We start from the raw sequence: 9,478 nt of genomic DNA on the forward strand, positions 1-9,478 counted from the left end.
AACATATGTATACACTCAGATGCTTGAACTAAAAACCTTCAAGTTAAGGCATTCTTTTTCTGTCCTATGATACAAGCATTTCCAAGTACAGTTGCTGATTCCTAAAAAATATATCTCAGCTTATATCTTAGCTGCACCTTTACCTCCAGAGCCTTAAGTACTCTGCTTGCTCACACCTTTCATTTTCTTTTTCTTCTCTAAAGCTAGTATAGTATTTAATAGGAAACATCAGAACATTTTGATTAAAATCAAGAATAATGCAAAAGATATCTATTATCTCTCTACAGTTCTGCATTGCATTGAGGAATTCTCAATGTAATTAGGGAAGAGAAATTAATTAAAATAAAGCATAAGAAGGACAAACCAATTCAAATAATTCATTAAAATAGCATACAAAATTATCATATAGAATTGATTGCCTTTAGAAACAAACAATAATTGCTAGAAATGTAATGGTAAAGAAACCCCTATATATAAATGAAAGAGGAAAATGAAACACTTAAGCATAAAATTAATCAAAAATGTGCATAACCAGTTAGAAAAAATCCTGAAAGATACAATGAAGTACACTCAAGCAAAAAGAAAAAGATAACTTTTCCTTGGCTAAGATGACTCTGAAATAATGATGCCAGTTCTCTCTCAGCTAAATTCAAAACAATACAAATAAAAATTACCAAATCTGTTTGTTTTTCACTGGAGTCCATCCAAGTTGATACTAAATTATTTTTTTTAATTGGCCAGTTAGGGGCCAGCTTTTTTTTTTTTTTTGGACAGGCAGAGTGGACAGTGAGAGAGACAGAGAGAAAGGTCTTCCTTTTCCGTTGGTTCACCCCCAAAATGGCCGCTGGGGCCGGTGCACCGCGCTGATCCAAAGCCAGGAGCCAGGTGCTTCTCCTGGTCTCCCACGCGGGTGCAGGGCCCAAGCACCTGGGCCATCCTCCACTGCACTCCCAGGCCACAGCAGAGAGCAGGACTGGAAGAGGAGCAACCGGGATAGAATCCAGCGCCCCAACTGGGACTAGAACCCGGTATGCCGGCGCCGCAGGTGGAGGATTAGCCTAGTGAGCTGCGGCGCCGGCTGATACTAAATTATTTTTAAAAAATCAAAAAACAAACAGCAAAGTATTTGAAAGAGGGGACCTACAAGGTAGAATTAACCTAACATACACTAAAACCTATTATGTACTTTCATTATAAAAATAGTGCAGTATTAGTGAATTATTACACTATAGCCTAAGGGAGTAGAGTACAAGTCTAGACATGTATGTAAAGAAATCTAGTATATGATAATGCTGACATCTCAAATCACTGAAAGAAAAGTAGACATTTTTAAAAAAATGGTACTAGAACAAGGTAAACATAAAGGAAAGAGTGAAAAAGAGAGATTATTTCACATCATACAGAAAAATAAAACTCAAATGGATAAGAGGCCCAAATGTAAAAAGGTAAACCATTCAAATTTTATAATATAATCTGGATGTAGGGAAAGAATTTCTACTTAGGTTTTCAAATCCAGATTCAACAAAAGAAAATCTTGATAAACTTGACTATGCAAAAAATTTAAAAGCATCCTAAGAACTCCAACAGAGAAGCCAAAACATAACTCACAAACTCAAGGGGAAAAAAGTATGATAATTAAAGGGCTCATAGCATTATGTTTATAACAACTCCTAAAAGTTGAAAAGATTAAAATTCTAATGGGGAATGGGTAAAGCCATGAATAGACAATCCATTTTATACATAAGGTACTTCAAAAATGACATGGAAACATGAAATTAAAAAGTAATGTGCATTTTCCAAGTTTCTGAAGTACCTTCATATAATCAGATTTATTCGTGTATTTGTATATGTTTATAGCTTAAACATGCAAAGATGTGCAACCTCACTCATCACAATAGAAATGAAAAAAAACATTGACAGTCTATTTTACCTGAGTAACAAAAATTATAAATTATGAAAATGCATTTTGTTGGTAAAACCATAGGAAAAGCAGCACTCTAACATATTGTGTGGGAATGTGAACTGGTGCAATGTTTATGGAGGGGCCTTTGATAGTATCTAACAAATAATATGCATTTACCTTTTGCTCCAGAAACCCAACACGTTAAAGATACAATCCCAAAAGCAGGAAAATGCATACACACTAGGTTATCCATTGAAGTGTTTTATGCAATTGCAAAATATCAGAAGCAATCTGAAGGCTTATACCTGGAAAACTGTGGTAAGGCCACAGGAAACAACATCATGCAAAGTGCCAAGGTTATCTACAGTATGCTGTTTTGTTTAAGAGAAAAGGACTTTTCAGCTCTTTTAAACCATAAATTTAATCCGTGTACATGCCTGTGCCTAATGAAACCACCAAAAATAAAATGAAATGGGATGAAGAGGAAGAAAGTACATCCGAGACTCGAGGACCATTTTTGCAAGAACATAAGAAAAAGTTAAAGTGAAAAATGAGACTCCTCAGAGCAGACAACATTTTAGCACACAGGGAAAGCACTCTAGTAAGTGCTGATTTAGAAGAAAAAAATTAACAGATACAAGGGCAGAAAGGGAGAAATTCTCAATCTAATGTTAAAGTAGCAGCTAGAAAAGTACTTGATGATGCAGATCACAACTTTGATGTAAGTCAAAAAAAGAAAACTCGAATCAACCAAGAAGAAGAGAGATTAAACAATGGGAGAACTGTGTTGGAAATTTTCCTGTCACATGTAATAATAAGAAACTGAAGTCATTTTTTAAGGAGCATGGGCCAATAGAATCTGTACGATTTTGTTCTGATTCCAGCAGAGGGAACTCTATCCAAAAACTTGGCAGCAAACATAAAATTCTTCCTGATCAGAAAAATATCCATCATTATGTAATGTTTAAGGACCAGAGTCCTGCTACAAAAGCAATGGAAATAAAAGGGGCTCATATTGCAAATGGATTTTAGAGTTGATCTTTCTTTTTTTTTTTAAACTTTTTTTTTAAATTAAACTTTTATTTAATGAATATAAATTTCCAAAGTACTGCTTATGGGTTACAATGGCTTCCCCCTCCCAAAACTTCCCTCCCACCCACAACTCTCCCCTTTCCTGCTCCCTCTCCCCTTCCAATCACATCATGATTCATTTTCAATTCTCTTTATATACAGAAGATCAGTTTAGTATATATTAGGTAACGATTTCAACAGTTTGCCACCATATAGCAACACATAGTGAAAAAAAAATACTGTTGGAGTACTAGTTATAGCATTAAATAAGAGTGTACAGCACATTAAAGACAGAGATCCTACATAATATTTTTTTTAAAAAAATTAATTAATTTTCTATGCCATTTCCAATTTAACACCAGGGTGTTTTTTTTTTTTTTCATTTCCAATTATCTTTATATACAGAAGATCGATTCAGTATATAATTAGTAAAGATCACATCAGTTTGTACCCACGCAGAAACACAAAGTGTAAAAATACTGTTTCAGTACTAGTTATAGCATCACTGCACATTAGATAATATATTAAGGACAGATCCCACATGGGATGTAAGTACACAGTGACTTCTGTTGCTGACTTAACAATTTGACACTCCTGTTCATGGCGTCAGTAATCTCCCTAGGCTCTAGTCACGAGTTGCCAGGGCTATGGAAGCCTTTAGAGTTCGCTGACTTTGATCTTATTCCGATAGGGTCATAGTCAAAGTGGAAGTTCTCTCCTCCCTTCAGAGAAAGGTACTTCCTTCTTTGATGGCCCCGTTCTTTCCACTGGGATCTCACTCACAGAGATCTTTCATTTAGGTCTTCTTCTTTTTTTTTCTTTTCCATGGTGTCTTGGCTTTCCATGCCTACAATGCTCTCATGGGCTCTTCAGCCAGATCCGAATGCCTTAAGGGCTGATTCTGAGGCCAGAGTGTTGTTTAGGACATCTGCCATTCTATGAGTCTGCTGTGTATCCCATTTCCCATGTTGGATCTTTCTCTCCCTTTTTGATTCTATCAGTTAGTATTAGCAGACCCTTGTCTTGTTTGTGTGATCCCTTTGATTTTTAGACCTATCTAAGCCATCGAATGTGAACTGAAATTAATCACTGGGACTAGTGAGATGGCATTGATACATGCCACCTTGATGGGATTGTATTGGAATCCGCTGGTACATTTCTAACTCCATCATTTGCAGCAAGTCAGATTGTGCATGTCCCAAATTGTACATCTCCTCCCTCTCTTATTCCCACTCTTATATTTAACAGGGATCACTTTTCAGTTAAAATTCAAACACCTAAGAATAATTGTGTGTTAATTACAGAGTTCAACCATTAGTACCAGAACAACAACAACAACAACAACAACAACAAATACTAAAAAGGATAAAGTATTACATTGTACATCTAGAGCCAGGAAAAGAGCTGAGTTGATCTTTCATCTGATACCTCATCTAGGGACAACAGATCAGTGTTTGTGGAGAACCTTTCTTACAAAGTTGAATCTGGGTTAGAACACTTCTTGGATTGTGGGAGTATTGTGGCAGTGAGAATTTTGAGAGACCAAGTTACAGGAATTGGCAAAGGGTTTGGCTATGTGTTCTTTGAGAATAAAGATTCTGATAATCTTGCTCTGAAAGTAAATAATTCATAACTAATGGGAAGAAAACTCAGAGTTCTGTTAATAAAGAAAAATTAAATTCAAAGTAAAAAAATTCAAATCCTGTTTTCAAGAATGATGGTAAACTTAATCAAGGATTTAATTGTGCTTTCAAAAATGCAGAAGGACATTTTAAAGGTTTGTTTATTGGACAAAAATCTGTTTTCATTAAAAAGAAGAAAGGGAGCCAGTGTCATAGCTTAGTGGGTACAGCTGCCATCTGTGGCACAGGAGTCCCATACGGGAGTCAGTTCAAGTGCCTGCTGCTCCCTTTCAATCCAATTCCCTGCAAACATGCCTGGGAAAGCAGTGGAGGGTGACCCAAGTTTTTGGGACCCTGCACCCACATGGAAGAAGTTCCTGGCTCCTGGCTTCAGATTGGCCCAGCTCTGGCCATTGTGGCTACATGGGGAGTGAACTAACGAATGCAAGATCTCTCTCTCTCTCTCTGTGTGTGTGTGTGTGTCTGTGTCTCTGCCTCTCTCTCTGTAACTCTGCCTTTCAAATAGGTAAATAAATCTTTAAAAAGAAGCAGAAGAGGGGCTAGTGCTGTGGTGTACTGGATAAACCCACTACCTGCAGTGCTGGCATCCCATTTGGGCAAGTTCAAGTCCCAGCTGCTCCACTTCCAATCCAGCTGTCTGCTATGGCCTAGGGAAAGCAGTAGAAGATGGCCCAAGTCCTTGGGCCCCTGCACCCACGTGGGAGACCTGGAGGAAACTCCTGGCTCCTAGCTTTGGATTGCCACAGCTCCAGCCATTGCAGCCAATTGGGGAATGAACCAGTGGATGGAAGACCTCTCTCTCTGCCTCCCCTTCTCTTTCTGTATAACTCTGACTTTCAAATAAATAAGTCTAAAAAAAAAAAGAAGCAGAAGAAGAAGAGGAGGAAGAAAAAGAAGAGGAAGAAGAACAAAGTACAGAAGAAAAGTGGACCAGTTAAGGAACAGAAAACAAAAGTAGCAATCAGACGCTTTTATTTTTTAAATTTCCACTTAGCTCTGTAATAAAAGTAGGGTGAAGTTAAAAAAAAAGAGAGAGAAAAGGAAACTAAGACTCTTTCTATATATACACACAAAAAGAAATATAGGAAGGACAAATCATAAATAAATGACATTTCTTACCTCCACATGGTGTATGGGTGTAGGGTGGTAATATGAAGGATGAAATGGGATAGAGGGTTTGTGATGACACTACTCTCACTATATAATTTTGTTTATAGATTTGGAATCATGTCAACATCTTACTTTTATTAAGAAAGTAAAAACAATCAGGATGGAAAAAACACCAAAAGAAAAATATAAACAGGAATAATAAAGAACTTCACAATATTTCAAATGAATAAAAACCCCACTGAACAGAAAGGAGGGAAAATAACCAAATTACTTCATTTTGACTATACACCCTTAGGCTACATACAAAAAAGAATACTCTAAACAAACACCAAACTTAAGTAAAGCTTTGCTTTCTCCATTGCGATGAATTAACAAATTTCAAACTATTTGAGTCTGTGTGTTTCCTTTAGAGTAATGAGAAGAATGTATCCTGGAGAAAGGGAAACAGATTTCTTATTTTGGAGAAGGGAGTTAAAATATGCAAACACTGGAGCTAAGACTAAGGTTTTTGGTTTTATATCTGAATTGGAGTTAACAATACAAACTCATGGTTTTTCAGATGTATAGGCTGACTGATAGATAGAAAGGCACATATATGTGCAATTTAGCTCAGCCTACCTATTACAAGGATCTAAAGCAATAGCATTACCAAAACAGTGAACACCTAATGGTCCTGGAATATCTTGTTGTAGCAGAAAATAATGCTAGGGTAATGCCATAAGTATACAGAAGGCAGATTGAAGGGGCCCCCCATGACCAAATCTTGGACAAACTGAGTATCAAATAAATAATGTCAATGATGATTAATCATCAATTGAATCAAATAAGAATACTGATATACATGGATGAACAAATGGAGGAGTAGGGAAAGTTCTTCTTGGTAGTAAATTAGCACCTAATAAACATAAAAAAAATTACAGAATTACAAAATCACTCCTTTGTCAACTGTTATAGGCAGTAATGATTCAGGAAGAATTCATCAATGGATTCTAAATCTAGTGGGTGCAAATTTCATGAAAGAGCATATCAAATCACCTCAGAGTATACTCTCAAATATAAGGGGATCTCAAATAAATTAATAGAAAATGTGTCTTACATAGGGATTTCAAACTAAAATTACCTTTTAATTCCATTTTCCCACAAATTTTTGAAGTACACTTGAACTAATCCATTATAAAAGAAAGGATAGTAACTTTCGAAATGAGAAACTTGACTGATGCCATCTGAACCACATGACAAAAGGTAACACCACCTCTAATGGTGCTGCTCGATAGGATAATTGAAAAAGACACAATGTCATTTCTGTGGATTTCCTATCAAAACTACACAAACTGAAGATAATCATGAGGAAACAACAGACTCACTCAAACTGAAAGGTGATATAACTGACTTAATTCTTCAAAGACATTAAAGTAATGTGCAACTTGGGAGGCACCAGGTAATGGCTTAAGTGGATGGGTCCCTGGCACCCACGTGGGAGACTTTTGTGTTTTAAGTTCCTGGCTTTGGCTTGGTTCATTTCCAACTGTTGGCATTTGGGAAGTCATGCAGCACACGGGAGCTCTGTAGTTCTAGTAGTTGCTGAGAAATACTCCAGGGGGACAGGCTCTGTGGCATAGCGGGTAACGCTGCCACCTTCAGTGCTGTTATCCCATATGGATGCCAGTTCGAGACCCGGTTGTTCCACTTCCAATCCAGCTCTCTGCTATAGCCTGGGAAAGCAGTAGAAGATGGCCCAAGTCCTTGGGCCCCTGCACCTGTGTGGGAGACCCAGAGGAAGCTCCTGGCTCCTGGTTTCAGATCAGCCCAGCTCTGACCATTGCATCCATTTGGGGAGTGAACCAGCGAGTGGAAGATCTCTCTTTGTCTCTCCCTCTCTCTGTAACTCTGTCTTTAAAATAAACACAATAACTCTTTAAAAAAATAAGTTCATCTAAAATGGAAAAAAAAAGATAATTAAATTTTCATGCAAAAAATTGAGAAATCAATTCATAGATTCTTTTTATAATGCTCTGGTGTGTGTGTGTGTGTGTGTGAATGTGTGATTTTAATATCTTTGAAAAAGTGGTTCCATCTATTTAATGGATAAGTCTACTCATCTATTCTTTCTTTTTTTTTTTTTTTTTTTAAGATTTATCCATTTATTTGAAAGACATAGGCAGAGAGAGGTCTTTCATCTGCTGGTTCACTCCCCAGATGGCCACAAAGGCCAGAGCTGCACCAGTCTGAAGCCAGGAGCCAGGAGCTTCTTCTGGGTATCCCATATGGGTACAGGGGTCCTAGAACACAGACCATCTTCTACTGCTTTCCCAGGCCACTGCAGAGAGCTGGATTGGAAGTGGAGCAGCCAGGCCTCGAATCTGCACTCATATGGGATGCCAGCACTGCAGGCAGAGGATTTACCCACTATGCCACAGCACCTGCCCCTATTCATCCATTATTTCCTCCTTCCATATATAGCTCTCCATGTAAATTTCTTTTTATTGATTTTTCAGTCTGTATATTTATATACATGAGATGTGTATCTGGAGAATTTCTAAAGCTCGAATTCTGGTTTTTTGTTTAAGATTTATTTACTTATTTGAAAGGCAGAGTTACAGAGGCAGAAGCGGAGGCAGAGAGAGGGATCTTCCATCAGCTGGTTCACTCCCCAAATGGCCACAATGATGGAGCTGGGCCAATGCAAAGCCAGGAGCCTGGAGCCTCCTCAGGGTCTCCCATGTGAGTGCAGAGTCCCAAGGACTTGGGCCATCTTCTATTGCTTTCCCAGGTCATAGCAGAGAGCTGGATTGGAAGTAGAGCAGCCAGGTCTCGAACTGGCACCCATGTGGGTTGCTGGCACTGCAGATGGCAACTTAACCTGTTGTTCTACAGCATTGGTCCCTATCTGGAGTATTTCTCAGCAACTACTAGAACTACAGAGCTCCCATGTGCTGGTTGACTCTCCAAATACCAATAGTTGGAGATGGACCAAGGCAAAGCCAGAAGCCTAAAACACAGTCTCCCACGTCAGTGCCAGGGACCCAACCACTTAAGCCTATCCTTGCTGCCTCCTAGGGTGCACATTAACAGGAAGCTGGAATCAGGAATGGAGCGGGGACTCAAACCCAGATACTCTGATATGAGATGTGCATGTCCCAATCCAGTGTCTCAATGGCTGCAGCAGACATTTGCTTTTGAGTGTAATATATTCAACTTTATAATGATAATGCAGTTTAATTAGAACTTTTGAATTTGCTATTCAAAGGTTATACCAAATTCTCAACTGAGATAATCAAAGCAATTTCTTTCTAAAAAAAAGTGAAAGGGGAAGAGCAGTAGAGGGGTCTTTTAATTAAAAAGTTCCAGTAATGTCTACTTCACAGCCAATGTAACAACACAGCAAGCTAGACTAGTATCCCCAAATACTGTAATCAGAAGGTAGTACCAGGCTAAGGAAACTACCTCAAACACAGCAGAGAGATTATCAAGCAACTCCTGGGAACGATACTAACAAATGTCATTTTAAGCATAAATTCCCTTCACCTATTCAAAATTCCAAAACCATATTAACTTTCCAAGGAAAGAATGGTTATTAACAGAGATGACGTGCAGTTTATCATTTAAAATTGTAAATAGGAAATGTATTATATCCCAATTATGTTATTCATAGATATTTAGATAACCATAAGCATTTGGGATCCCAGCCAATATCACAGTGGCCTAAAATACATCTAATGAAATGTGGTAATCTCACCATCGACCACCATGG

General features: G+C 38.0%; 1 pseudogene; it reads left to right on the top strand.

Annotated features, from left to right (window-relative positions):
• Positions 1 to 2,327: 2,327 nt before the first annotated feature.
• On the top strand, positions 2,328 to 2,935 carry LOC133752562 (RNA-binding protein 34-like; annotated as a pseudogene).
• Positions 2,936 to 9,478: the final 6,543 nt, after the last annotated feature.

This window comes from Lepus europaeus, chromosome X (assembly GCF_033115175.1).
Source record: "Lepus europaeus isolate LE1 chromosome X, mLepTim1.pri, whole genome shotgun sequence".
Lineage (NCBI taxonomy): Eukaryota > Metazoa > Chordata > Mammalia > Lagomorpha > Leporidae > Lepus > Lepus europaeus.